This window comes from Bactrocera tryoni, chromosome 3 (assembly GCF_016617805.1).
Source record: "Bactrocera tryoni isolate S06 chromosome 3, CSIRO_BtryS06_freeze2, whole genome shotgun sequence".
NCBI lineage: Eukaryota > Metazoa > Arthropoda > Insecta > Diptera > Tephritidae > Bactrocera > Bactrocera tryoni.
This window is the reverse complement of record NC_052501.1, coordinates 17,017,727-17,041,907: the sequence shown is the minus strand read 5'-3', so window position 1 is coordinate 17,041,907 and position 24,181 is coordinate 17,017,727. Positions and strand designations below refer to the sequence as shown.

General features: G+C 32.1%; 1 protein-coding gene across 1 annotated transcript in view; it reads left to right on the top strand.

Moving 5' to 3' along the window:
- The window catches only part of LOC120773124, a 112,165-nt gene that overhangs the window by 45,174 nt on the left and 42,810 nt on the right, over window positions 1-24,181 (top strand). Inside the window, exon 3 of the mRNA XM_040102119.1 lies at window positions 23,728-23,762. The gene's annotated coding sequence lies outside the window, so the exon portion shown is untranslated. The remainder of the gene's footprint in view (window positions 1-23,727; window positions 23,763-24,181) is intronic.

Genomic DNA, 24,181 nt, shown 5'->3' with positions numbered 1-24,181 from the left:
ATTTTATTCTATATTTTTAATATAGTTTTTGGTTTTTTTAGAATACATTTTGTATTCACACCTTCTGCTAAAAATTAGATATAAAGCATTGTTTAAACAATTAGATTTAAAAACGAAGTTAATGAGTTTATAGAATTCATAACCTAACATTAGTTGGTCACTATATATATTTTTTCATCAAAAGTACAGCATATGATTATATGTTCACTCTTCATTGGGTTTTTTGTTCTTTCATTTATAATTTAAATTGAGTATTTTGTTAATCTTCATGTATTTTAAAGATTACATCCACAAAGCTTCGATATATATAGAACCTCGATTTTTTTAAATTTTTACAACACCGCTCATAAACCACAAATTAGCACATATCTTCTAGATATTAAAGCGCCTTAGCTTTAACCAATAATTAATTATATGTGAACTTGTAGGCAAGCCGAACGTAACATGTTGCAAAACGGATCTTGAAATGAATTAGCACCTAAAATTAAAAGCTTTAAACCATAAATACACGCTTAATAATTCGCTATCGTCAAATGACCTTCAGCTATTAGCACTTTCTGAAGTATTTGGATCAAGTGCAATCAAGAGTCCGAATTTAGCCTCGAATTATGTGCTTAAAATAAAAGAAAATGAGTGTAAGAGCAACCAATATTGCGGCAACATATATTGCAATAAAATTCTTAAATTCTGCAAGCCTGAAGAAACTTTTTGTTTTAAAAGTTATGTTAATCACATTATTTATCTTATTTTAATATATTTCTGTGCATATAAAATACGAAATCGAAAATAATGTTGGTTTGTGTCTTGGATACAATTAATGCAAACAAACTACTAAATCGAAACTAATATTGGTGTGTGTCTTATATTGATTATTTACATTCACCGGACACAATTTGACATAACTCGCGCATATTTAGTTTGAAGTTCGGCAGAGGTTCTTTCATTAAAATTTCAGTATAAAAACGTTGTCAATATGCAGGTAGACAAAACATTAGACTGCTCTCATAATTAAAAATGTGAGGTCAAGGAAGATTTATTTTTTGAGTTCTTACATTTATAAGTAAATCAAGTGGTGGAAAATAGCTCCAATTAAAATTTCGTCAGGTGTTCGTGATTCGAGCGAAAATATATGTATCTGTAAACCAGAGTGACATAAAATTACTCCAAAGCACTCAAGCACCAAGTAATGAAATACGCATTACTTGGAAAAATCTTTATTGCGCTTCAAGAGAATGGTGTTGATAAAAATTATAAAAAAAACATAATTTGGAAGTTTTAACTGATTTTTAATTCATTTTTTTGTTTTTGAAAAAGCATTTTTATGAAAAAGCATTATAAATCTTGTTAACCATTCATCGTTGCCTACATTATGGCGCATTGGTCAAAAAAATATGGAAAATATTTTAGGAACAAAGTTTTGACGTTTTTGTTTCAATCTTATGAGAGCTAGATTTTTATTTTTGGTTTTTTTATCTCTATTTTTATTTATGAAAAACAAAATTATAAATCTTGTTAACCATTAATCGTTGCCCACATTTTGGCGCATTAATAAAAAATTTTGAATATATATTAGGAACAAAAAGAAGATTTCTTTGCTTCAGTCTTATTAGAAGCCAAATTTCGCATTTAAAGCGATTGAGCGATAATTTTTTATTAGATAAAGTCTGTATTTTATTCTGGCGTGAGTCTTTGAATTTTCTGTCCATAAACTCTTCCGCTTATAATGAATTTCCTCCTTAGCATAACCAACTGATATTTCTCAATCGATAGAATGCATTCGTCGTAATTCAAGAAAGCAATGAGCATCGAGTAAAATCATTTGATCTCTTGGTATGAGTTTAGTGACTCAGCTTTTTATGCTAAAAAATCTAACTACCATCGATTGAGTGGATTCACAAGAGCTCCTTAGTTTGTCTCCTATTTCTGAATATGAACAGGGTATTATTATCGAGCAGCACATTCTTTACTTTTATAAAATATTCTTCGTTATTCGAGTGAACTCGCTTGATATGCTTCAACCGAAGTATGTATGTATTGTAATTAAAAAATATAATTTATTGTTTATACACGTGAAAAAACTAGTTTTTTCCGAATTTCGACAAATGAACGCCTCTATGCAAATTTTAAATCATTTTCTCTGCTTCTACTTAAGCCGCTCACATGCCGCTTATTATGCGCTCAGCTGAGGAGAGCATACAAGAAATAATTGAAATGGCATGTGAGTCAGTTGCAACACCTTGTATACTTGGGGGAATTCCTCGACTATTTTAAGTGTTACACATGCATAATGAGATGAAGCAATACCTCCACAAATCTCATATCTAACTATAATAACAAATATTTGTAAATAACATGCATACCTACATATATACATATGTACATACAAATTAGCACATATGGCGCAAATGAGAATGCCATCAGTTGCCTATTTGCATACATAATTCAAATGCCAATGACTCCATACGCAGTTGTGCAACTTATACATACATACATATATACACAGTATGTAAACATCATTTCAATATGTTGTGCGCCTATAGAGATAAATTTAAAATTTTAATTGCGCGCAAGTATGCAACTAATCAGCTGGCATCTCTGGCTGGTTTACGACGCTTTCTGTGAATTTGCTTATGAAAATTAAAAATCACTTGAAATCCATCAGCAATCAATGGTGATAATAAAAAACGCCCGGTTAACCGGTTTTACGCGCATAATCGGTGATAAAAGATGAAAACCGAAAATAAAAAACAACAGCAACAACAAGTTATGCAGTATTTGCCGGCCTCTCTAGAGTGCTTTAGTGCGATATCACATAACAATCGGCATCAATCAGCAACTCATGTGGCATACATATCAGTCTTATGAATATATGTATATATTTACATATGTATGTATTTTTGTACATATATAATAAGTAATGAATATATATAGTGTATATTGACAACATATAAGCCGCCAAGCAGTATCGCTAGAGCCGCTGCTAATTTCGGCGAAATTTTATTGTTGCCTTCGAGCTGTTGGTGGCTTAGTGGGAGAGATTTGATGTCAGCCTTTGCGCATGTGTGGTATATGAGTGTGTTTGCGGTTGAGCGGCCGAGTGTTGGAAGCGCACTCAAAAAACGCACACACACTCATACAAATTTTGTATAAATGTAAACATCTAATGGATTTTGCGGCATTTTGCCAATGGATTGTTGATTTATCATTAATTCTGTTTGGCCGCTTTTGCAATTTCGCAACTTTCGCTTTCGTTTGACCGCAAAATGCATTGCGTTCGAGCTCGCGCCTTGAGTGCTATTTTTGTCTGACACTTAATATTTTTGTGTTTAGCCGATTTAGTGGCCGTTAAGCTGTGTGCATAGCTTAGCTTTGAGTGCGCTTAAATATTTTTGTTATATACTTGTGTATATAAGAAATTATCTTGCGTTGTTGTATTTCATTTCTTCTCGTTTTTCTTGTGGCTTTTTACACCCTCCAACCACTCAAGTACCTGGATAATAGCGTGTGCGTGCAATGGCTCATCAACACTTGTGGCAAAACGAAGCAAACAATGCAGGCGCTTAATAAAGCCGGGAATATGTCGACTGTGTAGTGTGTATGTGTGTGTGTAACTTGCTGTGGTGCGAACAAACAAATTTTGTTGACATTCCCACTATTTATAAACACTTGGTTTTTGAGCGCTTAGCAAATGAGCAGATATTTATGAAGTGCGTAAGAAAATGTATTAATTAATGGCAGGCGAAAAAAGAAAAAAATTTAGAAAAAAAGAAATGAAGGGTAAATGATAAAATGGAATAAGAAAATTTAAGTAAAAAATATGAGTAATATATATTAGGTTACATTGACACTATAATATCTTCACAAATACAAAATATTGCATACAAGAACTTGATTTATATCAGTCAGTTTGTACGACAGCTACATATATGTTGTATGTAGTAGTCCGATCTGAACACTTTTCTCGCATTTTCTATCATTATCTTAGACAATATTTAGTGCCAAATTTCATGAAGATATCTCGTCAAATAAAAAAATTTTCCATACAAGTACTCCATTTTGGTCGATCAGTCTATAAGGCAGCTATATTCTGTAGTGGTCCGATCTGAACAATTTCTTCAGTAATTATAGCGTTAGCTTTGGCAATAACTCATGTTAAATTTTGTGAAGATATCTCGTCAAATAAAAATGTTATCCATACGAGTACAGGACTTTGATTGTTCAGTTTGTATGGATGCTATATCCTATAGTGAACCGATACGCAAATTTTTTTCACAGTTAAAAACAATATCTTGGCTTATTATTTACACAAAAATTTCGTAAAGATATCTTGTCAAATAAAAAAGTTTTCCATACAAGTACTGGATTTCGATCGTTCAGTTTGTATGGCAGCTATAAGCTATAGTGATCCAATATGGATATTTTTTTCAGGGATTAAGGCACTATCTCAGTTTATTAGTTATACATATAAAATTTCGAAAAGGTATCTCTGCAAATGAAATTTTTCGTACAATGTCTGGATTTTGGTCGCTCACTTTGTAAGTCTATATGGTATAGTGGACAGATCCATATCTCATAAATTGAAGAACTAGTTTGTGTACATGCAGACAGACTTTAGTGTCAAAATCGTATGAGTTTGTCACTGTTATCATTTATAGATATCCATAGGGTCTCTAGCTCGGTATAAAAATAATATATCGTCACCTGAAATACAAAACAACGTATCATCAAAAAAGTTTAAATTTAGTTTTTTATTGCTTACGATTCACTACATCATGTAATATATATGTAGCATAAAATTTTCAGCTACCGCTGTCAGAAATAACCAGTGTACAACCACTTTATAACCAATATATAACCACTTTATAACCAATATATGTATAACCCTTTTATAACCAATATGTAACCACTTTATAACCAAAACTCAAATTTTGTTTCAATATGAGTAGTTTCCAATATATCATTTTTCCTTCGCCTGTCAACTTATGAAAAGTGATGTCACGTTATTTTGCATTTTAGGTGACGATATAAAAATAATAATAATCCTCAACTAAAAAGCAACGTATCATCAAAAAAACGAAATTGAGTTTTCTATTGCTTCCCATTCACTACATCATTTTACATATGTATATGTATGTATGTATGTAGCACAAAATTTTCAGCTATCGCTGTCAGAAATAACCGTTTTATAACCAATATATAACCACTTTATAACCGAAACTCAAATCTTGTCTCAATATGACTGGTTTCTGCTATATCGTTTTCCCTTCGCCTGTCACCTTATGAAAAGTCATGCCACGTTTTTTCGCATTTCAGGTGACGATATGTAAATAATAGTATATATTGCACCACAAAATCGAGTTCAAGTGTAATTCTGTGTTTGGTACTGATTACTACCCGAAACCTTTAAGCAAGTATTTGTAGCTCAAAAACTGAACTTTATGAACTTGTTGATGATGATTGGCATGCTTTTATTTATCTTTCTCTAATTTACAATATTTTTTTGTAATTTTTCGCACTTTCTTTGGTTTTTTTTTTACTTCTCACTTTTACCAAAAACAATAACTTATTACATAAATAATTATGCTAAGCAACTAAATCTTTTAAGCCATACAACGCGTTACTTTTCCTAATTATCTCTCACTTGCCGCTGCCCCTTCCACACCTACCCTTCACTTTTAGCTTTCTTTACATAAGGAAAAAATGCCAAAAGCAAACAGAAAACGTAAATATGTCTGAAGCTCGAGCTTTGCGTCGCTATCAGCGACTAAAAGTCTAAAATATGTTTGTTAATTTGAAAAGTTTCGCACTTAAAAATGTGTTAAGCTCCATTTCGTTTCGTTTCGCCGAGCCAAACACACGCGGTTCATTGTTGCAACATGCAATTATTATGTACATATATGTGTGTTTGTGCGTATGTTTAAACAATTTTAGTTTAGTACTATTATATGTTATAGACAGTTTTCAAATAACTATCGTAAAAAACTATTTTATTTATTTTTTTTTTTGCTATTTTCTTTTCACTTTATTATTTTTACTTTTTTTTGCTTTTTATGTTTTCAAATATATTTTGCGGTGTTAAAAATTTAAGTTGCATTTTATGTACTTCACAACGCAGTTTATGGATTTTCCAACAACAATAAAAAAGTAAAAAAGTGTAAGTTTGTTTTTTGCATAAGCATCCGGACAGACAAACGGCGACGTAATGTGTTAAATGATATATAACGATTACTTGCCCGCTTGCTAACCTCCTATACACATATACATACTATGTAAATATATACTTGTATGTATGTGTGTCTGCACTTACTGACACAATTAAAAATCATAAAGAAATTAACAGAAAAGTGTGAGTACAAACAAACATTACACTTTAGCCTATTTGCGAAAGCGAAAACTCTTTTAAATCCGCCATTGCATTATAGGAATTTCAGAAAAATATTATTATTATTTTTTTTTTGTAATTTTTAATTTTACTCATCTTGCCATCCAAGGTTAACGGTTGTGCATTGCAACTGTTAGCATTTTTTATGGAATTTTTGTTCGCACGTATCTGAGCTTTAATAAAAACCCGCGCTTACATTAAGATTTACCGAAAATGCCACAATAATATTTGCCTAAAATCGCTTGCGAACTTTTGATGGGTTTTTTTGGTAGAAACTTTCGCACGTATTTGCCATTAAATTGCCACTTTTATGATATTATATAATTTTTTAACAAATACTCCTGTAATTATATATGTTGCCATTATTCAATGACAGCTTCATACAGAGTTTTGGAGTTTTGTTATAATTGACAGTAAAGCACAGACATTTTAATGACAGTTATTATTTACGGCAATACATATTTGTATATATGCATATGTTAAGTCTAAACTTATATTCGTGTGCTTCCCCATATACAAGTACAATACTGTATGGTATTTTGTGCCCTAAATAATATCATAAAAGCTCTTCAGGAATCTATTTTGGTGTCCAAACTAACAAAGGGTCATTTCGAGGTTCCCTATTTTTTTTAAGGAAAAAACACAGAAACTTCAAAATTAAAGAGGCTGCAGCTACGTCTCAGATGGTCCATTCGTTGAGCCCACTTTTTGATGACTCGTTCGAGCATTTCGACTGGTAACTGGCGGGCGCTGTTTTGATTCAAAGCCTAATTCGAAGCATGATTGTCTGCATAGACTTTAGACTTTACAGATCCCCACAGTAAAAATTCTAACGGTGTGATATCACACGATCGTGGTGACCAATGGACCGGCATGAAACGGGAAATTGCCTGCTCACCGAAGTGTTCACTTAATAAATTCATCATGATCCAGATCATGAGTTTCAATTTCAGACATAAAATAGTCGGTTATCATGGCGCGAGCACGGTCGCCATTGACGGTTACGTTCTCATCGGCATCATTTTTTAAGAAATATGAACCAATGATTTCACAGACCCACAAACCAGAACAAGCCGTTGTTTTTTCTGGATATAATGGCAGCTCTTGAATTTCTTCAGGTTGCTCTTCGCCCCGAATGTGGCAATTTTGTTGTTTACATACACATTGAGTCAGAAATGGGTCTCAACGCTGAATAAAATTTGACTCGAAAACGTCGGATCTTCTTGGAACTCTTGATAAGCGGCTTCAATTCTTGTACAAGCCGTCGCAAATCATTCCATATGTCAGTCCGAGTTACTGTGAACGGCGCCGAATCGATTCTCCACGATATACGTGTACACTCTTAGCTACGGCTACTATATTTTCTTTACTGTGTGCTGGAAGTGGTCTGTTCCGTCGAATATTTTCCAATAATGAATGCTGAGTCTCAAAACAGATGTTGGTGTTGCGAATAGTACGCTTAGTAAGCTGATTATGTAAACCATAAGTTGAGCAAAGCGCGTAAAACACATTCTTTAGGGAACGTGAATTTTCGTAATAGAGTTGAACGATTTGTAAACGTTGTTCAAGCGTAAGGCTTTTTATGATGAAATGCCAAACAATGCTGAACAAAAATAACTTGAAAGCTTGACACGACTCACGCCTGATCTGGCAAGGAAAAACTTCAGTAGCTTGAAATATGTAAATATCGACAGATGGCGCTGGAGTTCGCAGCTTTTAGGTAGCATTTAAAATCGAAACCCGGTGAAAATATAATTGAAAGGAAAATTAATTTTCTTTATTGTCTTCCTTTCCTTCAAACTCATCTACTGAGCTTCGATTTACTATGCCATTTATTCTTTTTTACAATAATATTTACTGTCCGCATGTAAGCCATGGAAAGCCATTCCGCCACGATTCCATGACAATTTATGATTTTCGAATAAAAGCTACAAAGTTACAAACATAAGTACTTACATGTGCATTGTAATAAATTTATTTATGTTGCAAACTTCATAATTATTAATTTTACTATTGTCATAGCATATTATTTATTGCTCATAGATTGTGCAAAATAAAAGTTAAATGAAAACACGAAGGAAATTACTTAACACACTATATTTATAGAAATATATATGTCAGTAATATTTGCACGATGCCAGTAGGGTAAGTTACAGCATAAATCGCTGTGTTAATTTGTAGGTAAATATGTCGATAAAAAATATATACTATATATATTTATGTATGTACGCTTATATATGCAGAGCCTACGCAAATTGCATTTATTTTTGTTGTACATGTTTTCTTCACGCATTCATCCGGCAATTAGCACAATCACGGCAAAGTGTGAAAATTGCCGTAATTAAACAATTAAATATTACACAAATGCAATGAAGCATGCACTAACATACTTACATATATTAAAATAGTACAAATTACGCAATGCCTATATAACATAATTTGCAATATTTCTTTAAGTGTATGCGTGTGTGTGTGTGTGAACCACTTCTGCTGTTCATTGCACTTCGGTTGCATAACACTAAGTATGAATGCATCAAAATGTGTCACAGCCGATGTTGACGTGCTCGGCAAAGTGAGAAATTAAAACAGTTGTTGTTTGCGTAATAATAGGGAATTTCAATATTTTGCATATTTATTTATGAATGTCTGTATTGGATATTAGTTTAAGTGTTTGCTTGAGCGGATTTCCCGCTGCAGACACTGTTAAGAGGTTATAACCACTGCCAGGTTTTAAAACGTTTTTTGGGATATAACCAATATATAACCATTTTATAACCAAACTCAAATTTTGTTTCAATATCAGTGGTTTCTATTATAACGATTTTCCTTCATCTATAAACTAATGAAAAGTGGTGTTACGTTATTTTGCATTTTAGGTGACGATATACATATATGCGAAACAAAAAATCGATTTCACTACTATACATATATAGGATATAACTTCTCAAGTGTACAATGCTTTATGAAAAAAATATAAACTGTAACAAATATATTTTAGAAACTGTATTCATTTGCATAACTCTACATTGAATAGTATGTGGCCTATATGGTTGTATGTGTAAGCCTCTTCAAGCATAAGTCTCCTTAACATCATGTAACCGCTTGCTTACGCCGTTTACTTAGTAGTAATTTCACTATTTGCTCTGCTATGCGCCTGTTGGGCACCGATTTCATTGCTGCAATACAGCACTATTATATATGAACATACATACATATATACATTAGGGTGGAAAAAAAATATTTTGAGATATTGTTTTGTGAAACACTTACAAAAAATTAAAAAAAAAATAAAAATTTATGAAAAAAATTAAAAATTATTTTTTATATGACCATACATATGTATATAAATTAGGGTGAACCAAAGATATATTAATTTTGAGATATTACTTTGTGAACAATTAAAAAAAAATTTAAAAAATTTTTTCCAATATTAGGTTGGGCATATATACATACATGCATATATTAGGGTGGACCAAGAAAAATTAAATTTAAGGTATTGTTTTGTGGAAAAAATTTAAAAAAGTTAAAAATTATTTTTTTATAAATTAAGGTTGACCATACATAATTTAGAAAGAACCGAAAAAAATTAATTTGGAGATATTGTTTTGTGAAAAAAATTTTAATTATTTTTGACAATTTAAGGTTGTGCTTTGATCTCGAATAATTTTTTAACTTAGTCGACTTAGCAACAAATAATTTCGAAACTTTTTTGAGTATTATTAAATTCCCTACATGGAGAAGTTTTCACTTTTACTGTACAATAAATTGTTCAAATGCCTTTAAATAAGAAAATAATTCTTTATTATTTGTATTTTTCCAAAAAATCAAAGCGCCACTTATTAATATTACGATCTCAAACTTTAGCAGAACTCTATTTTCGTCATCTAAGAACCTCTTTTTCAGAGTACCAAGCAGAAACCAAAATTTGTTTGGTTTTATGCACGACCCTAATGCATATAAATATATATGTATGTATATGTACTAAATTTGCTTGTTGCACCTGCTTTACCCTCTTGTGATTAGCTTGTGGCTGAGCGTTGATTTGATTACTTACCTTAGCTTAAGCCCAGTAGCAGTATAACGGTATACAAATACATATTTACAAATATACAAATATGTATACATACAAACATCTGCATATTTAAGTTGCATCGTTAGCTATTCACGCATCAACAACGGCATTTATTCATCCATCACTTAGCCAGCAACTTCAGACAGATTTACATGTGTGCCAAATTAAAGCTACAATCATATTAATAAATGCATACAAACAACGTGAGATGCTTTACAAAATCAGCAAAAGCAAATTGCAGTGAATTGCTAAGAGAATACAAGGCTTGAGGATACATATGTATGCATGTATGTATAAGTGAATTGCTGCGTGTTCGAAATTAAGCTCGGCTGCTGCAGAACACATACACATATGTATATATAAATGACATATTCGTTTTTATCAAAATAGATGCAGATACATTTTGTTATGTGGCAACCAGGAAGAGTCTCTGCACGTCACTCAAATATTAACATAAAAATTTTACAAAAACATAAAAATATGTTATAAAATATAAAGCAATAATGCTGCCGCTGAAAACTTCCATCAACACTTTGTCAGCTACAATACTTGAGATTTTCATAAGCAATAATATTTTTGTTTTTGTTTTATTTTTCATGTTAATTTAACGCTGTTAATGTACATTTGTAAAGCTGTTGGCATTTAAAAGGCGTTAAAATACATTTAATTTACATGCTGTTACATGGCTTTGCAACAGATATACATATATAAATACATACATATGCATATGTATCTGTCTTTATATATATTTAATGCATATACATATGTACACATTTCATATATTATATTGTGTAAACTACTGCATATTCATAACCGCTTCAGCTCATCAACGGATTTGTTGGCAGCTGGTGGGAACTGATTTGTAATTACATATCGGCCAACTGCTGAATTACATTGCCGATTACATATAAACACATATATCACACATAACACATCTGTCATTATACTCTCGCGACAATGTTGCTAACGAGAGTATTATAGTTTTGTTCACATAATTATACTCTCGCAACAATGTTGCTAACGAGAGTATTATAGTTTTGTTCACATAACGGTTGTTTGTAAGTCCTAAAACTAAAAGAGTCAGATATAGGGTTATATATACCAAAGTGATCAGGGCGACGAGTAGAGTCGAAATCCGGATGTCTGTCTGTCCGTCCGTCCGTCTGTCCGTCCGTCTGTCCGTCCGTCCGTGCAAGCTGTAACTTGAGTAAAAATTGAGATATCATGATGAAACTTGGTACACGTATTCCTTGGCTCCATAAGAAGGTTAAGTTCGAAGATGGGCAAAATCGGCCCACTGCCACGCCCACAAAATGGCGGAAACCGAAAACCTATAAAGTGTCATAACTAAGCCATAAATAAAGATATTAAAGTGAAATTTGGCACAAAGGATCGCATTATGGAGGGACATATTTGGAAGTAGTTTTGGAAAAGTGGGCGTGGCCCCGCCCCTACTAAGTTTTTTGTACATATCTCGGAAACTATTATAGCTATGTCAACCAAACTCTACAGAGTCGTTTTCTTAAGGTATTTTCATATACAGTTCAAAAATGGAAGAAATCGGATAATAACCACGCCCACCTCCCATACAAAGGTTATGTTCAAAATCACTAAAAGTGCGTTAACCGACTAACAAAAAACGTCAGAAACACTAAATTTTACGGAAGAAGTGGCAGAAAGAAGCTGCCCACAGGCTTTTTTTAAAAATTGAAAATGGGCGTGGCGCCGCCCACTTATGGACCAAGAACCATATCTCAGGAGCTACTAGACCGATTTCAATGAAATTCGGTATATAATGTTTTCTTAACACCCGTACATGTCATACGAAATATGGCTGAAATCGGTTCGCAACCACGCCTTCTTCCAATATAAAGCTATTTTGAATTCCATCTGATACCTTCTTTGTATAATACGAGTATAAACATTAGGAACCAATGATGATAGCGGAATAAAACTTTACAAAAAAACGGTATTTGAAAAATATGTAAATGACGGATAATGAAATCTCGATTATCACTTTACCATGCGAGAGTATAAAATGTTCGGTGACACCCGAACTTAGCCCTTCCTTACTTGTTGTGTTTTGCATTTTAGGCTATAAAATGCAATAATACAACAATAGAAAAAGTAACTAAATTTTAAGCAAAATTGTTATTTTAAAAATGATTTTGTGCAATTAATTTTATTTATTTTTCCTTCAAATTGTTAAAAACTGAATTTAATTAACACAAACATTTTTGTTAAAAAATAATATCATTATTTTTTATAAACATGCTTTTTTATACAAAACAGAAAATGTTGCATTAAAATAATTTTGCATTAAAATAATTTAAAAAAATGAAAATTGAAAAACAAAATTATAATTATACAAAACAAAAAAATATTAAAATAATAAAAAAAAATTGTTTGGTTAAAAAAAAAGTGTTTTTAAATATAAAACTAATGTTATTTTGTATTTAAAAAATTATGAAATAATAATTAAAAAAATATTTTTTTATACTAAAAACAAAAATGTAATATATAACTAATAAAAAATAAAATTTATATTTTGTTCACATAATTTTGGTTGAAAAAAAAAAATTAAAAATAAAATAATTAAATAACATAAAAATTAACAAATAATAATTAAAAAAATATTTTTTTTTTAATGTAAAATAATAATTATATTAAAATTGAGTTAATAATTAATTAAAAAAAAAAATAATAATTAAAAAAATTTAAAAAAAAACTAAAAAATATTAAAATAATAAAAAGGATAATATTTTTAATTAAATTCTAAGCTTACTAAATAGTTGTTACTACAACAAAAATGTTTTGCGTTTTCCTTTAAAAAATTAAATAAATTTAATTAATATTAAAATAAAAAAATAATATATATATGTATATAAAAATTCAATATATGTACATATATTTACATGTTTTCATGTTTTTTGAAATTTATTTCCTTAAAATTTTCACAGAGCTGCTAAAAACTTCAGCATTTTGTTACAAAAGTATGTGTACGTATAAAAAATATTTTAATTTACAAAAACTGTTATATATATGTTAATTATATTTTGTTATTAATTTAACTTTAATTTTTTTTTTTTTTTAATAAAAAATAATTTCAAATTTTAAACTTCAACTTTCGATTTCATGCCGCCACTAACTCAGTAGCCTTAAACAAAACTCATAAATTGCAATGTATGTATATCTAACAATATTTATCTGTAAGTATAACTGTTTACTAACGTTACCGCTCCTTATGCCTCAACAGATTCTTTTTTACCTCCACGCTACCTAATTTGCTACCTAATTCGCTACCCGTTATTAAAAAATCGGCTAATGCAAGGTTAATTAAAATCAAATCGATGCTGACGACAAAGCAAAGTCACTGGCTTCACCAGCAACCAAAAATCGCCACCAACAGCGGCAGCGATAGCGACAGCACACCCGAGGCTTATTGCCTGCCGCCGAGCTGACAGCGAAGAGCGGGCAATTACGATAGACGACGGCCACCACCGTTCATCAACGGTTCATCGAATCGGTTAATCAGTTAGTAAGACATTCGAAAACAATAACAAACACCGAAATAAAACAGAAAAGCGCCTTTAGCTTTAACAACAACAAAGGAGTATAACCCCGCCAACGACATTTTTGATGGTCGCACAAATTAAAATCATATCAGGCGCAGTTTTTCAACGTTACTTTGCATACCGCTTCTGTTTTTGCTTTACTTTGGAATGCCTCTTACGTAGATAATGTTTGCATGTGTATGTGTATGTGTGCTTGCTCTTCAATTTACGTTTGTTTCTATTTCTACTGAAATTTATGCGTTTCGCATTTTGCTCGCTTGTTTTATTTAATTTTTGTTTGTTGTTGCTTTTCATATTTAATTTTTACAACCGGTCACCCAAATAGCTTGGCCTTAACTCTGCTATTGACGGCAAACGACGACACGGTCAGTGTTCATTAGACTGCTTAGCGGCGGTATTTTTTTTCCAAATCTTTGTGTTTTTCGTACCGTCTGATGTCTAATTTTTTCCATTTTTTATATTTTTTATTTTTTTATTTTGTAGACTCTTAATTTTAATTTTTAATTGCTTTTTATTAATTTTTTTATATTTAATTTTATTTATTAGCGCTTTTTAATAATATTTTTGTTATTATTGTTTTTTAATGTTTCCTTAAGCTGCGCTTCACTTGATTTACTCTGCTTTACGCACCTTTATTATTTTATTCACACTTATTATGCACAGGTGTCGTCCGTCTTTGTGCGCGCTTAATCGATTCGTTCTTGCATTCGCTGTGGCATTGAATTAATTTTAGTGCATTTTGTTGGGCATTACATTCCATTGAATTCTAAATCGCATGTACTTAGCAGTCCAAGCATCAAGTCGCACTTTATGCTCGTTTATACTCGTTTAAATGCAGCTAAGGCAGCTGAAGCAATAAAGGCACGTCATAAATTTATGGGTTCTGGTGGTGGGTTTTACTTCACATCGATCTGTAATTACTTTCTGGGTGGAAGGCGTATTTTTAATGAAATTTACAACCTTTAACTATTTGCATACGTAAGGCTGAGCAAATACTACAGTAAAGCCTAAAGCAACTTGAAGTTGGAATTTGTTCGTTGGAAGCCCTTAATATGAAATCAAACATACTTTGATATTTATTTTAAATTTTTTATACCCTGAACAGGCTATATTAAGTTTGTCACGAAGTTTGTAACATCCAGAAGGAAGCATCGAAGACTCTATAAAATATGTATGTAAATGATCAGTATGTTGAGCTGAGTCGATTTAGCCATGTCCGTCTGTCTGTCTATCTGTCTGTCTGTATATATATGAACTAGTCCCTCAGTTTTTAAGATATCGTTTTGAAAATTTGAAAACGTCATTTTCTCGTCATGAAGCTGTTCATTTGTCGGAACTGCTGATTGGGACCACTATGTATAACATATAGCTGCCATACAAACTGAACGATCAGAATCAAGTTCTTGTATTAAAACTTTCGCATTTGACGTGGTATCTTCACGAAATTCGACATGGATTACTTAAGGTAATATTATAAACTCCGAAAAAATTGTTCAGATCGGATTACTATAGCATGAAATACTATGAAATACTATAGCATACTATACTATGAAAAACTTTCGCATTTGACCTGGTATATTCACGAAATTTAACACGAAATATTGCTTAAGGTAATAATATAATCTCCGAAAAAATTGATCAAGTTGGATTACAATAGCATATAGCTTCCATACAAACTGAACTAAATAAATAATAAAAGAAATGTTTCTGTAAAGGCTATATTAGCTTCGGCGCAGCTTGTTTTAATATTTTTTTATATATTTTTTACTGGATCTCCAACCCTAATTAATACTTAAACTATTCCAAATGCGCCAAAGTACTCTAGTTTATCAACTGAAACTCTGATTTTTAAAAGGTACAGCCGTTACAAAGACTAGATCAATCTTGCACTTTTAAATGCGATATTTAAAGATTGAGTCATCTCTTACATCTAAAATATTTGATTCCATAACAAGGAATTGAAGTTAACATCGCTTGCTATCATCATATATTTCAGTAAATTTAATAATTTCAAGATTCTAATTATACTTGATCGTATTTTAGTTTTATTTTTCATAATAAAAAAAAAGTTCTGGAGCTTTTTCTAGGCTGGTTTATACCTATTGAAAACTTTGAGATGATAGCACTTACGAACTTTGAGGGTTCAATACCACCTGTTAGGTTGTAAATAAGGATATTCTTTTTTTGTATTGGCATTGTTAAATTATTGGTTTTTATTTCGATAAATATAATCTATACCGACCAAAGTTAAGTGGAAGCTATTCGAATACCATTCGTCTTCTTCTTCTTTATTAGCATAGACACCGCTAACGCGGTTATAGCCGAGTTTACCACAGCGCGGCAGTCGTTCTTCCTTTTTGCTATTTGACACCAATTCAATATTCCAAGTATAGCGAGATCCTTCTCCACCTGGTATTTTCAACGGAATGGAGATCTTCGTCTTCCTCTGCTTCCCCCGAGCAGTTCTGCGTCGAATACTTTCAGAGCTTGAGTGTTTTCGTCCATTCAGACGACATGACCTAGCCAGCGTAGCCCCTCTCTTTTAATTTGCTGAACTATGTCTATGTCGTCGTATCTCTCGTACAGCTCATCGTTCCATTGACTGGCGTATTTGCAGAACCTTTCTGTCGAAAACTCGTAACGCCGACGCATCAGATGTTGTTATCGTCCATGATATTTGTGAAAGAATCATTAAATATGTATAAACTTGTTCAGTTTGTGTGTACTTAATCCTGCCATACAAGTTTACTAAACATATGCATAGTAATATATGAGAACAATTTTAAAAAAAGTGCCGTTATTATTTATTATAATTTGTATGCAGTGTGTACACATATTGTCAAAGCGTCTTGTGGTCAATACAAATTTTCGTAGATGTTTAATTTGAGATATCTTCATCTCGCCTTCTTTCGCACAACTTATGCAGCTGGCATTCGATAAGATTAATGGAGCCGTTCTCATTTTTCTGATAGGGTGCCCTTCTTTGGTTGCTCGTCAACTCTTCAGTTACCTGTGGTTCCGCTGTAGCTTTGCGCTTATATAGAAATCTCCTTAGAAAACAGAAAAAGTCAAGGGAAATGCATATATCGACCTGATTAACGTCAAGACTTTTTCGAAACGATCTCCATATGCAAACTTACCGTCGGGTATCTTCTGACAACGCGCTAAAAGCACATTAGGCTCAACAGACACAAGCGGCGTCTATCCTTTTTACAGGTGAAAAAAATTACTGTCGAAGATGTTCTCAGTACAAAAACGACAAAAATTACTCCAAAAAATTTCCAAGAAAAGCATTAGATTTTCCAACAAGATTCTCCTTCAGCATACAAGGCAAAAACTACCAAAGCAGTGGCCTAAAAGACGTATTTCTGGTTTCACAGCAAGAGATGTTTAGCCGTCTGAAAGTCCAGTTTTCAATCTATTGGAATGCACCTTCACAAAAAAGCAATATTTTTGTTCGTTAACACTTAAGCTAAGTAGAATATTAATAGGAAATATTGAAGGCTTGTTTATTTGCATTAATTTCAGAATTATTCAGCAAAGCGTAAAAAAAGTTAATTAATTTAATTACGACTTCAAGCCTAGAAAAATCTCAGCACATACAAATTTTTAAAGGTTTTTTATTAAATATTTTCCATCAATCTTTCTAATCGTTACTACAAGCATAAGCTCATTTTTATTCTATTATATGTACTAACGCCCTTCTATCTTTAGACACTTTATTTGAGGCTCAAAAAATATATGTTTACATAACACTAGCGTAGAAAATACATCAAATTTATTAACATACAAGTCATCGTAAAAAAACTCCAACAATGTTGCTTCCAAGGGCAAGGTTCTTGTTATATAACCAACAAACATGTGCCAGCCTATCAAAGTAACAACGAAGCAGCCCACTTGCAATAAAGAAAATACTATAATACATGCCTACAACATTGTACACATGTAAATGAGGCTGTTAGGCAAACAGCTGATTGTTAAAAAACCAAAACATGAAAATAATTACAGTTACAAAGCGACGATGTTAGCATTCAAATATGCTTCCGCTATGAAAATTATTTAAAATTAAATAAATAGATAATAATATTTTGTTTTTCATTTTTTTATTTATTTTTCATTTAATATTTTTTTTATTAAAAAAATTAGTTAATTAATTAAAACATAATAATTAATTTAATTTAAAAGAAAAATTGAATAAATAGAGATCACAATTGGAAATTTAAAAAATTTATTAATAATTTATTTATTTTAATTTAATTATTTAATTAAAAAATTTTAAAATTAATTAATAATTTCATATAATTAAATAATTGAGTAATTGAAAAATAAAAAATAATTTAACACCAAAAATAATTAATTTAAATAAGTAAAATAAAAAAAAATTTAATTAATTTAATTAAAAAAAAATTAAATAAATGAAAACAATAATTAAAAAAAGAAATATTATTATTTATTTAACATTTTTTAATCATTTTCATAGCAGAAGTTTATCTTAAATTAAAATTAAAATTATATTAAATTTTTCTTCAATTTCTTCCTTTAAACTTCTTTTTATTATTTTTTTGTATTTAGTTACGCTTTTTCAGTGCACAGGGAGTCTAACTATGTATGTGTGTCTGTTGACTAGTTAATTACATACTTTACAAATCGTTAATAGTTATTAGTTAACGATTCTTGTGATACTTAAAATGATTAGTTTACTGCACAAGCGTTTTCATATACAATACATTTTTACTTCGTTCTTTTTGTTGTTGCTGCTGATGAAGCACTTATTTACATAATTGATTTCACTTGGTGTGCCATTGATTAAGCTTATTGTGCGCCAACGGCTGCATACTCATACACATACACACAAACATACATATATACACACAATATAATATGTATATGTATGCACCGCTATTTGCTATATTTCAGTAGCAAAATGTTTATATGTACATATGTGTATAACTATGTATGAAATTCTCAATTCTACAATTCTTCTAACAACTACCGTTGATTACCCGTTCGTTTTTCCATAATTTTGCTTTGTGTTCGCCACTTTTGCATTAAAAATTAAAAATGCAAACTAATATTTAAATGTGCTATTCATTATGTTGTTGAAGCTGTCGGTTAGCCCGTATTAACTGGTGCTGGTGTTAATTCAGCTGTTTTAAATTTAATTATAGAATGCAAACAGTTGAGTTATCAATCATTTTAATGCATAATTTTTAACGAAATTCCTACTGACATACAAAATCATTCGAGTTATGCAAATTATTATGTTCAAAACTAGTTGTTTTTTGTTAATAAAGTAAGGCAAGCAAGGGTTCGATTTCAAAAGTTTGTTGATGCGCAAAAAGCTTTCGAAATATGAGAGGGAATGCGGGGATTATACCTCGATTATACCTGGTTTATACCTAAATTATACCTATATTATACCCAAAACCTACCTAAAAGTCTCATATAAAAAGAAGACTTTGAGCTGACATTTAAAATAAATAATAAGTATTTTGAAACTTTCAAAAGTAATTTTGTTGGCCACGATACTCAAAAATATAGAATTATTATAGGTTACTATATACTTAATTCTTTAGCTGGCATGAAAAGAATTCGCAATCCAATCCAGTTTTTAAACTTTTAATAAGCATTTTTTCACAACGGGTTTGGTTTTCAATAGATACTTTAAATGAATTGGTGTCAAATCATTTGAAAAGTGGTTAAAAATATATAAATCCCTATAAATCCCTCCACAGGCACATTTTTCATAATAATAATCTCTGCCAAATTTTTTTGAACATACCTCGTCAAATGAAATAGTCTTTCCTATAAGCATGTTTTTGCGATCGTTCAGTTTTTATGACAGCTTTATGCTATAGTTGTCCATTATCGGCGGTTCCGATTAATGAACAGCTTCTTGCTGGGAAAGGACGTTTGTTAAGTTCCAGACCAATATTCTTACACTAAGAGATTGGTTCACATACAGTGTACGACAAAACTAAAGCACGGAATCTGCCTTGTCGGTATTTAACCGAATAAAATCATAAAGTAGGCATTACGTGATGTTTTATTGATTTGTATTATTAGTTCATGTATTCTTCTTTTAAAATTAGTAAAAATTAAACAAATTAACTTATTAAAAATATATAAAATACCATATATGAAAAACTCCTAAAATTTGGTGCGACAAAACAAAAGCACGAAATGGTTTTATGATTGAAAAATTTATGTCTTTCAATATTTGGTTGCGTATCCCTTATTTTTCAATACAGTTGCACATCGGCTAGGCATGGACTCAATTAATTAATTTGATGTGTCCCAGGAAATGCTTTTCCATGCTACCTTCACTTGAATGTATAAAACGGCCTTATTTTTACAATTCTCAAGTCTGATTTTTCGATCTACAATTTACCATTGGTTCTCTATGGGATTGAGATCAGGTGATTGTGCGAGTCGCTTCAAAACCTCATTCCCGTTATCAACGAACCACTGTTTTACACAAATAGCAGTGTGTTTCTGGTCGTTGTCATGTTGATAACTCCATTTTAAAGGCATTTCTTCTGCAACATGTGGCAGCATTAATATTCTGAGAAATATTTTTATGCTTATATTTGTCCATTATACTGTTTATATGATGAATTTATCCTATTGCATTCCCTGGAAAACAACCTCACACTAGTACATTGTCTCCACCATGTTTCACCGCGCTTGTTTTATAACGTTGATTTAGGCGTTGTCTCTTCGGTCTGCCTACCAGCTTCAGCCCATCTCAATCTCTGATATTAAATTTCGATTCGCCAGAAAAAAGTACAGTTTGCCATTTGGTAATCGCTCAATTTATGTGCATCCTCACAAATTCCAATCACGCCAGTCTGTTCTTTAAATAAATAATACGGCTTTTTTGCAATAACTTGCTACAGGTAGCATGAAAATTCCCCTTCGACAGCTCGACGTTGTATGGATCTCTGTAATATATTTAACCGTAATTGTCTTACAATAGATATTGCCGATATAAAAGGGTAATTTTTTATTGCCCGAATGACTCCCTTATCCTCTCGTTCGGTTGCTCTCCACGGCCGTCTACCTCTATGCGCTGGAACCAAAGAGCTTGATTTGCCAAATCAGCTAAATGTTCGGGAAACATTAGGATGATTTATTCCAAACTTTTTTGCAATAGTCATAACCGATTCTCTTTTCTTAAAATCCTTAACAAATTTTTTTCTAAAATGAACAGAATACTTATTTCGAGCCATTGAAATATCTTTCTCTTTAACATACAACCAACCGTACTGAATGACGAACTGCAACTGAATATGCATTAATATTTTTCTGATTAGGTAATAACTACACAAACAATTAATGTAAATTCTTAGTTATGTGCTTTTGTTTTGTCGCACCAGATTTTTGGAGTTCTTCATATATTTAATTTTATATAATATTTTAGTAAGTTAAATTGTTTAATTTTTACTAATTTTAAAAGAAGAATACATGAACTAATAATACAGATCAATAAAACATCAAGTAATGCATAATTTATGATTTTATCCAGTTAAATACCGACAAGGTAGATTCCGTGCTTTAGTTTTGTCGCACACTGTATATACAGAAGAACGTACAAACAGATGAACATGGCTAAATTGACTTAGCTTGTCGCGCTGATTATTTATATACTATATTTACTTTATAGGGTCTTCGACGTTTTCTTCTGGGTGTTACAGATATCGTAGTAAACTTAATACAAGGTGCGTCCCAAAGTAAAGAGGAATCTAGCGCCCCCTGGTGGCGCCATCTATATGTCGACTAGAGCGTTAGAATTTGCTGTTCTTATCGATTGACCAGTGAGAATTTCATTACATTTCATTGATTAGGAAGTGAAGTTGTTGCGTTTTAGGTGTCAGTATGTTTGTGTTATTATTGCGAAAATGAGCTTAGAACGAAGAGCCAACATTGAATTTTGTTTTAGAATTACTAAAACTTTAACCGAAACCTTTCAATTGATGAAACAAGTTTATGGCCATGATTTCCTATCCCGTAGCAGAGTACAAGAGTGGTTTCAACGTTTTTAAAGTGGTCATGAGGACAAAAATGACGATCAACATGTGAGCCAATCAAAATCCGTAACCACCGGAAATTCCATCGAAACTGTTTGTGAATTCAACAAAAATCAGCCGAAATCATCATTGAAATGGAATTGAACATCTCCAAAACATCGATTTATTGCTTTTTGATCGAACATTTGGGCTTACGAAAGGTGTGAGGAGGGTTTTTTCCACACAAAGTGACTGACGGCCAAAAATTGCACAGAATCCAACATTCGAAGGACATCTTGTGACCGATTATTTGACCAAATATCACATTTTAACCATTAACCAATCCCCGTATTCACCTGATATGGCACCGTTCGACTTCTTCCTTTTCGTAAAAACGCATTTTCCCATGAGAGGAAAGCGTTATGCAGACGTAGAGGCCACTCAAAAAGCTTGCACCGGCATACTGGCGGCCATATCGTCCAACGAGCTAAAACACTCATTCGGCATGCTTTTGGACCGTGCAAAAAGCTGTATTGAAGCAGAAGGAGACTATTTTGAATAAAATAAATTGATTTTGCCCAAAAATCCATTTGTTCTGTTTTTTTAGGCCTGTTTACTTTGGAACGCACCTTGTATACCCTGTAAAAAAAAGTACCCAGGTCTTCGCAAAGAAAATACCAAAATCATGCCGTGAAAGGCTTGTTCGTTAAAAGCGAATTTCATAATATTTTTTACGCCGCTTGCTAAATTTAGGCTCTGCTGTTAGGCGAGGCAACTACATCTTATCAAAAACGGATGATGGAGTGGGTGCGAGAATATACTGTCCAGACATAAGTATAAAGCAGCAGTATATTTCAGAGGTCTTTGCTACTGCGAAAGCCGCCGAGCTGGCCTCTAATGCACCAATATCTACATAGATAGTAATCAAGGCTGTAATCTCTTATCGCATATCGGCCGGAAATGTTTTGAAAAGCTACCCAATGAAAAGTGTTGCCAAAAGTAAGCAACTTCACTTATACTGGGCGTCAGGCCACAAAGGACATCGAGGACAATGAAATAGTGAACGAGTATTAACATGATGAAAGCCGTACATTGTCTATGCGACGATCTGAACAGAAGCATGGTAAAGAAAATCAAAACCCGCTGGAATGAGCTAACTGGATGCAAAAACTGCTAAAGTCACGTGCAAAATGTTAAATCGGTAGTGCACGAAATTCCTGTTGACACTCTATAGAAGAGACTGTAGGAACATGATCGGAATACTAACTGGTCACTGTCTGGTAGCAAAACACGCAGGATGGAGCTGGATGATCAAGAAGTCTGCAGGAATGTCTAGAGCAAGGCACATGGAAAACAATGGAGCTTCTCTTGTGCACTTGTCTCGCATTGGCAAGACAACGCTGTAAGCAACTGGCTGACTACTTCTCATGGACCTAGAAACTGATCTTGCTTGAATATAATTATTTTATTATATTTTTTGCTTTTTATCTTTACCGACACGTGAACTACATTTAGGATCATTGGCACGCCCAGATAATAAAAAGGTTAATTGTCATTCTAATGCATTTATTCATTTAACAATCTAAACCCATTAAACTATATTTGTGTTTATGCAAATAATTTTAATTATTGACAATTATTAAACGCTCAATATAAACTAATTCCCTCTCTCTTTGCTCCACCTTACAGAGATTTGCAGCTTTCGCAGCGAGCAGATGTTACAAGTAAGTTGAAATCAAACGCCTTACTCGCATAGAATTCTAAACTAGTAATAAAAAAAATAAAGTCATTAAACATAGTAAAGGCAAATAGCGCAAAACCGCAGTTTGAGTAATTAAATGGTGCTTAAGCGACACACAGAAGCTTGCATTTACATACGTACATACATGTGCTGCATTAATTTACTTATTCATTTATCTTATGATATTTGAAAATCATTGCATTGATATATACTCACTTACAGATGTACAAAGTATGTATTTGCACATAAATTTGCTTATTTGAAAGACACTTTGATTTTAAGTACGCGCTTGCATAAGCCAAACTGCCGGCAGCTGTCAAAGCGGCACATGTTCGCGCTTGTGAAAAAAATATTTGAAATTCCTCGCAATGCTCTAAGCGTTTACGTGTTGCGCCACGTGAG